The 8,659-nt window shown below is 48.1% G+C and overlaps 1 long non-coding RNA gene across 1 annotated transcript in view; it reads right to left on the bottom strand.

Moving 5' to 3' along the window:
• Positions 1 to 1,082: 1,082 nt before the first annotated feature.
• The window catches only part of LOC132822431 (uncharacterized), a 569,944-nt gene continuing 562,367 nt past the window's right edge, over positions 1,083 to 8,659 (bottom strand). Inside the window, exon 3 of the long non-coding RNA XR_009645439.1 lies at positions 1,083 to 1,163. This is a non-coding gene — a long non-coding RNA (uncharacterized LOC132822431). The remainder of the gene's footprint in view (positions 1,164 to 8,659) is intronic.

Genomic DNA, 8,659 nt, shown 5'->3' with positions numbered 1-8,659 from the left:
GCAGAAAATGGTCTCGGTCGATTTGAAGATAAGTTTATATGTCCCTGCGTCATTAAAAAATAAAATGTTTAATGGATTCAGAATAGATAGAACATAGAACAGTACAGCACAGAACAGGCCCTTCAGCCCACCATGTTGTGCCGACCATTGATCCTCATGTATGCACCCTTAAATTTCTGTGACCATATGCATATCCAGCAGTCTCTTAAATGTCCCCAATGACCTTGCTTCCACAACTGCTGCTGGCAATGCATTCCATAACAACTCTCTGTAACCCTCCAAAGAACCCGCCTCTGACATCCCCTCTATACTTTCCTCCAACCAGCTTAAAACTATGACCCCTCGTGTTAGCCATTTCTGCCCTGGGAATTAGTCTCTGGCTATCAACTCTATCTACGCCTCTCATTATCTTGAATACCTCAATTAGGTCCCCTCTCCTCCTCCTTTTCTCCAATGAAAGAAGTCCGAGCTCAATCAACCTCTCCTCATAAGATAAGCCCTCCATTCCAGGCAGCATCCTGGTAAACCTCCACTGAACCCTCTTCAAAGCATCCACATCTTTCCTATAATAGGTTGACCAGAACTGGACGCAGTATTCCAAGTGCGTTCGAACCAAAGTTTTATAGAGCTGCAACAAGATCTCACGGCTCTTCAACTCAATCCCCCTGTTAATGAAAGCCAAAACACCATTATGCTTTCTTAACAACCCTGTCCACTTGGGTGGCCATTTTAAGAGATCTGTGTACTTGCACACCAAGATCCCTCTGTTCCTCCACACTGCCAAGAATCCTATCCTTAATCCTATACTTAGCTTTCAAATTCGATCTTCCAAAATGCATCACCTCACATTTATCCAGGTTGAACTCCATCTGCCACCTCTCAGCCCTTCTCCGCATCCTGTCAATGTCCCGCTGTAGCCTACAACAGCCCTCTACACTGTCGACGACACCTCCAAAGTGTGCGTCATCTGCAAACTTGCTGAATCATTCTTCAATCCCCTCATCCAAGTCATTAATAAAAATTACAAACAGTAGAGGCCCAAGGACAGAGCCCTGTGGAACACCACTCACCACAGACTTCCGGGCAGAATATTTTTCTTCCACTACCACTCGTTGTCTTCTGTTGGCCAGCCAATTCTGAATTCAAACAGCTAACACAGATACCTGGGTTAAAATGAATGTTTTGTTTTAACAAATGCAGAAATTGCTGGAAAAGCTCAGCAGGTCTGTCATCATCCAGATGCCTTTTACATGATGTAATTGTACCAGCCTCCACCACTTCCTCTGGCTGCTCATTCCATACGCACACCATCCTCTGTGTGAAAAGGTGCCCCTTAGGCCTCTTCAAAATCTTTCCCCTCTCACTTTCCACCAATGCCCTCGAGTTTTGGATGCCCCTAACCTGGGGAAAAACCTTGACTACAAACCCTATCCATGACCGTTCTGATTTTATAAACCTTTCCTGCTGCGAATTGTGACTTAAATCAACGCGAATGGCTGCACTTTCAATAATCCCGGGCCGAAATGCTGAAATTCAACACCGACACCTGTTCTTTCTCCATCAAGTCACAATTCTAAACCCAGTTTAATCAGTTTGTTCAGATATATTAGTAGACCCTTCTGTGGGATTTACACCTAGACCTTTGTGCCCAGAGGTAGGGACACGAGCACCACTCGGCAATACCCATAAAGCTGTAACATTATTCTCCTGTGTGTTTGTTCATCAGCCTGTTATGACATGCTGTGACATACCTCTGCAACAGGCAGGACATGAATCCACACCTTCTGGTCCAGAGCTAGGAACACTACCAAACAATTTCAGGAATTGGAATCAAACCCCAGAGCCATGGCTCAGAGACAGGGACACTACCCACTACACTACTGTACCCAGATTTTGGGTCACATTTTAAGGGGCAGAGTTCAGCTCGGTGTGGATTTATTATAATCAGGTTACCATTACTGAGCTACACAAAACATTTTGTTTTGTTAAACAAGTGCAAGATCGAAATTAACTATGAACATCTTCAATCGCTATTATCTGTAGTCTGCAATATTAGAGAAAGGAATCCTGCAGACATACTCTGCCCAATGAAGGATCTCAAATAGATATTTATTACAGAACACCAGACACAGAGAAAGACCATAATTTCTGGTCCCAAAACACCGACCTGTAGAACCCAACTCTCACGTGTGTCTGCCCTCTGCTTAAAACCATGAAATGATACCAGACCGCTGGTTACTGTCCAACCTCTCCTCCCCACTGAGTGTGTCTGCAATCTGTCCCTCCTCCCTCTAACCACACAAGGCAAACCAAGCTCAGGGTCTTTGTGAAAGTCAAGGCCGGAGTGTGCAGGCCTCCTGGGGAGGGGTGGGCATTTAAAAATTAAACGGGGAAGGTGATGAGGTGGTAATATCACTCACTGGCCGAGGTGTGGCAGATGGATTTAAGTTTGGATTAATGCGAGGTATTGGATTTGGTAAATCCAACAAGAGTAGGACTTATACAATTAAACGTAGGGCCTTTGGCAGTGTTGTAGAACAGAGACCTCGGCCATCAGGTATAATTCTTTAAAAGTTGCATCTCATATAGATAATGTGATTAAGAAGGTGTTTTGCACACTTGTCTTCAATGGTCAGACCTTAGAGTATCGGAATTGGGACGTCATGTTGTGGTTGTACAGGACATTGGTGAGACCTCTTCTGGAATACTGTGTCCAGTCTGGGCATCCTGCCCACTCATTCCATCGGCACACCACCCTCTGGGTGAAACAGCTGCTCCTTAGGTCACTTTTAAAATTTTCCCCTCTTACCTTACAACTATGTCCTCTAGTTTTGGTCTCCACTACCCTTCTTAAATGCATTGACTATTCTCTTTGATATCATTGACCTTGATATTATTAAGCTGGAGAAGGTTCAGAAGAGTTTAACCTGGATGTTGCTGGAAATGGAGGGATTGAGCTATAAGTAGAGGCTGGATTGGCTGGGACGTTTTTCACTGGAGAGTATGAGATGGAGGGGTAACTTTTCAGAGGTTTATAAAATGATGAGGGGTACAGATAAGCTGAAGAGCTGATGTCTTTTCCCTAGAATTGGGGATTCAAAACTGAGGGATATTTTAAGGTGCGGGGAAAAAAGATTTACAAAAGTCAGGAGAGGTAATTATTTTAGACAGAAGCTGGCTTGTGTGTGGAATGAACTTGCAGAGCAAGTGGTGAAAGCAGGGACAGTTACAACGTTTAAAGGACATTTAGATCAGTACATGGATAAGACATCAGTTTGGATGGTGCTGTGAGCAGCTGCCCTCTCCCTCTCCCTTTCTGAGTGAATCCCTGTTGGTTTCCACCCTCTGCCAATGCCGATGCAGTGGCGTGTAGGGGCCAGCAGAGGGAGGCATTGCATCACTTGCAGCACCACAGAGACAGCCAGACCTGCCCCACACAGAGACACACAGATACACACAGAGCAATTGTTAGGACACGGCATAGATCCCATCTGGTAATTTACTAAACATAAATAAATGCTCAATTCGCCTCGTAAACTGTTAAAGTATGAGTGACAGAGAACTCCCAAATTCCACTGTTTAAATGAAAACAACAATGTATTGTTTAACACTGAAAGTGAACTGAAAGACCCTACATCTCTTAACTGCTTATAACCCGACTCCGGCTCTACAGCAATATACTGTTTCTGGGTCTGCCATCCTCTCATATCTCAGGTACTTGTAAGCTCTCAGTTCAGAGCAGCATTCACTCTCTCTTAAAGGTACAGTACACACTTTCACCTTCATCACATTGTACCCTGATGAATATCGATAAGTGGAACCTATCCGGATTTCTCTTGCTCTGTGGTTTGTCAATATTTCATCTACTCTGTCTCGTATATGTCAGGATTTTTGTTGCTCCATTGACAGTATGTCGTTATTCGACTCTGTCCGTGGGAATATATCAGTATTTCACTTGCTCACCCTCCTGTGTGTGGGGCAGGATTTCAGTTGTTTCATGGGGACTAGGACACTATGACAATCTTAATGTTTGTAAATGGTTCCAAACCTGCAAGGATTGTAAAGTCTATGGAGGACAGTGTGGAACTCTAACAGGACAGTGACAAGCTGATAGACGGGGATCAATGCAGAGCAGTGTGAGGTGATGCACTTTGGTATGAAGGATAAACAAAGACAGTTTAAAACAGGCTGTGCCGTTATAAAGGGGCTACAGGAACAGAGCGCGCTGCGTGTATATGAGCAAGAGCTTTGTTCGTGAGTCGGTGCTATAACAGATATACCGTGAGTGTGAGGGAGCAGAGAGAATCCAGTGACCCTTTTCCTGACAGAGCGGGGAAGGTTATTGATGCTTGTCCTGTATTGCTGGACAATTCTTCAAACCGCAGTTACTGCACTGAGCTGGGTGGGGAGCTCAGACCATGCTCGGTGGGTCTGCTGGTGTGGCTCCCTCTGGGAAGAGAATGGTCACCCTCTATACTAGTCCATCCACCAGGAGCTCCGTGTGCCTGTCGACAAACCGTGGTGTAATTGCCCCTTATCTGCCATGCTCGGGGTAAACTGTGCAGGGCAGCTCCAAGCTGAGAATGCTCAACTGTGTGCCCAATGGCCTTTCAAAGATGGCACCAGTGCCAGGGGTCATGGAATATCCAGGGGCACGCGGGCGACTGTGAGTCCCTCCAGCCATGATGGGTGGGAGAATCGGGCTGGTATTGAATGAGAGGGACACCATGTGGGTGCGTGGTGGGGGTGGGGTGTGTGGGTAGTCAATGAGTTGTGTTTGATAAGATAGCACCAGGAATCTAGCTTGGCCTCGTACAGATAATCTCTCTGTCACACTCAGTGAAAATGGCACTGAGGCAAATTATTGTTAGAATCAGCCCAGTGAGTCAGAGATTCTGTTGTAACTACTCCCATTTACAAATGCTCATCCAAATCTCTCCATCATTTCACCTCACACCAATCTCCCTTTTTCCCATATTTCCTGGGAAGTATGGCTCATGTGTCGACATTTCAGCATTCTGAAACCTGGGAACACATCCTTCCATGACACTGTCTCTCAGTCTCCCCCTCTCTGTCTATACCGCAAACCCCTCCCATGTGGCGATATTTAAACTGATTCCCCGGCCATCTCTCTCTGTCAGTGATGTTCACACCCACAGCACCCCCTTGTCAGGGCACAATGGAGAGATGGAGCTGTAAATGGATGGGAGCTGTACATCCTGTCACTTCCAGCATGGGCTGCAAGTTTCCTCACACTGGGCAGGGATCTAACACAGTGTTACTGAGCAATGTACTGGGGGGATGTACACAGTCCTACAAGCTGGGAGGGTAACTGCTCCTGGGTTACAGATCAATGCACTGGGGTGGTGTACACAGCCCTACATGCTGGGAGGGTAACTGCTCCTGGGTTACAGATTAATTCACCAGTTATCACTGCACAGGTCTCTGTGCTGGTCAGACTGTCTGGTTGAGGTTTATAGATAATACAATGATGTGGTCTGTACAGCTCCCCGTGCTGGATGGATATGTAGCCTGTGCACGGTTCATCATGGTGGTGGGGTGGGTAGGGAGGAAAGGTGATGGACAGGTCACGGAGCTCCCCGAAACGTTCTGTCCCTGACATTCTATAACTGACATTCCCCGGAACGTTCTGTCCCCGACATTCTGTAACTGACATTCCCCGGAACGTTCTGTCCCTGACATTCTATAACAGACATTCCCCGGAACGTTCTGTCCCTGACATTCTATAACTGACATTCCCCGGAACGTTCTGCCCCTGACATTCTATAACTGACATTCCCCGGAACGTTCTGCCCCTGACATTCTATAACTGTCATTCCCCGGAACGTTCTTTCCCTGACATTCTATAACTGCCATTCCCCGGAACGTTCTGTCCCTGAAGTTGTTTGTTTGTGAACAGCCGGACGTCAGTGAATTGAACAAACGATAAGATCCCGAGGGAAGCGATCCCGTTCCAGGGAGAAGGAGACACTGTTCCGAAGGCCCCTCAGGCAGTTAAAGGGGTGAATACGTTTTCCCTACGTTAACATTTCTTCACGACACAGGATCGACAACAATTTAAACCAAAATACAGAAATTCCCAAACTCCGTTTGTCTTCAGGAAACTGGGAGAGAATCCTTCAGGACAGTAACGTTCCCACCCTCCGTATCAGGAACTGGGAAGGAGTGACCTGTGTCTGCTCTCGAGTGATCGATTGTGTGGGAATGTTCTAGAAACCATCTGTCCTTATGGATGTGTCTCTGTGTGTTTGGGGATGGAGGGTTTCTTGTGGTTTATGTCATATTTTTGTCAGTAATTCCGACCTTCCCATTTGTTATTCCAGCTCCAATTATTTTAATAAATCCCTGAATACAGGGACACATTTGAAAATCTCACTGGGTCCCCGATCAAACGGGTCCCTTTGCCTCCAGGCTGATGGATAATGGGTTTGTTTTCCTTCCTCACAGTTAACGTAGTGACCATCTACGTCCTGCTTTATAAAGATTGTGGATTGTCTCCATGTGTCAGACGTTACCTGGGGGCCATGGTAGCGGCGGATCTCCTGGTCATTATCCTCGACCTGATACTGAGACACATTCCCGTTGTTTATGAGGAACAGTTTTATTTCCTGTACTCCGTCCCGGTGTGTAATATCCACGCCGTCCTGCTTTATGCAGCCAGTGACTGCTCTGTCTGGTTCACCGTCACTTTCACCTTTGATCGGTTTGTGGCCATTTCTTGCCAGAAGCTGAAAAGTAAATATTGCAGTGAGAAAACGGCGGCTGTGGTTCTGGGAGCAGTGACTGTGCTGAGCTGTTTAAAGAACATTTCCTGGTATTTTATGCTCACGGCTCGGTATTTGCTGGGGAACGCCCCCTGGTTTTGTGATGTAACACTCGCTGTTCTATTCTCCAGTGTCTGGGTCACAATCGAGTTCCTCCACCACATTCTAACCCCGTGTGTCCCATTTCTCCTGATTCTGCAGCTCAATGTTTTCACCGTCAGACACATTTTAGTGACCAGCAGAGCCCGCAGGAGACTCCGCGCTCACACCAATGGGGACGCTCAGTCTGACACTGAAATGAGAAACCGAAAAAAATCCATCATTTTACTGTTTGTGATCTCGGCCAATTTCATCCTGTTATGGTCAACGTTAATGCTGTTTTCTATATGGAAACGGATGTATCAGTTTGGGTATTACTCTGTGTATATCGATTGGTTTGTGCAGGAATTAGGCTTCATGCTGCAGCTCCTCAGTTGCTGCACAAACACCGCGATTTATGCCGTGACCCAGACTAAGTTCAGGCAGCAGCTGAAGAATGTGCTGAAATATCCCTTCACCCAAATCCATCCATCCATCAAATTCCCTCATTAATCACACCATCCGGGATTTTCTCATTTCAGTTCAGTGTTTCAGCGATGGAGCAGCCTGTCGCTATGGTAACAGACTGAGGGGAGCGCTGGTTTGTCCATCCTTATCCCACAGCGGGGTTACAGGGAAACATTTCAATGTTTCTCACACTCAGGGGCCAGTGAGAAAAGGCACCATCCCACTGACTGTATCCATCACTTCCATTTGTAATCAATAAAAATGCTGATTAAAGCGTGCCGAGCAGCAGAGGGACCGATGTTGTTGTGTGTCATTGTGTTGGAGAAACTGAGATGGAGAGAGACAGACTCAGCCCCAAGTCCTGGTCCTCAGGGAAGGGGAGGGCAACGCGCCCTGAGCTCAGGAGCTGGGTTTAACTCCCTCTGTCCCCCTCCCCACACTCTTTCCGACCTGGCTTCCCCATTTCATCTCCCCCACTCTTACTCCACATTTCTCCCTCTCTCTCCCTGCACACTCACTCTTTCACACAACCTCCCCCTTTCCCTCTCCCTCGTTCTCCCTCTCACACCAACCGCCCCAACCCCGATTTCTCCACCTGCCTCCACTCTTCACTTTCCCCTCACCCTCACACTCTCTGTCCTGCCCATCTCTGCCTCCTCCAGCAGTTCCATCACAACCCCATCTCACCCCCACTCCCCCAACACACGCAGCCCCACGACCAACCACACCCCACCTCCAGTCTCGGGGTCAGAGGGAGAGGGAAGGAGCAGGGAGAAAGAGTGTGTCTGAGAGAGAGGGAGGGAGGGACAGGAGGGAGAGAGATTCAGTCAGAGAGAAACGGAGGGACGGGGGCAGAGAGAGAGACACCGATTGAGGGCGGTTGAGAGTGAGAGAAGATGGAGAGAGAGTGATGGAGCAGAGAGAAGCGGGGGGAAGTGAGAGATAGCGTGAGAGAGGGGAGGGCGAGAGAGGAGAGGGTGAGGCTGAGATAGTGGAGGGCAAGGTGTAAGGGCGAGAGAGGGGAAGGCGAGAAAGGATGGCAAAGAGGGGAGGAAAGGCGGGGAGGGCGAGATGGAGAGAGAGTGAAGGGAGGGTGAGAAAGGGGGAGCGAGGGAGGGGAGGGCGATAGAGGGGAGTGTGAGGGAGGGTAGGGTGAGAGAAGGGAGGGAGGGAGGGAGGGAGAGGGTGAGAGAGGGGAAGGAGGGAGGGGAGGGCGAGAGAGGGGAGGACGAGAGAAGGGAGGTAGGGAGGGGAGGGCGAGAGAGGGAGGGAGAGGGCAAGGGAGGGAGTGGGCGAGAGAGGGGGAGGAAGGGAGGGGAGGGCGAGAG

Source organism: Hemiscyllium ocellatum, chromosome 14 (assembly GCF_020745735.1).
Source record: "Hemiscyllium ocellatum isolate sHemOce1 chromosome 14, sHemOce1.pat.X.cur, whole genome shotgun sequence".
NCBI classification, from domain to species: domain Eukaryota; kingdom Metazoa; phylum Chordata; class Chondrichthyes; order Orectolobiformes; family Hemiscylliidae; genus Hemiscyllium; species Hemiscyllium ocellatum.
Note: the sequence above shows the minus strand (reverse complement) of the source record. Positions and strands in the feature narration are given on the sequence as shown.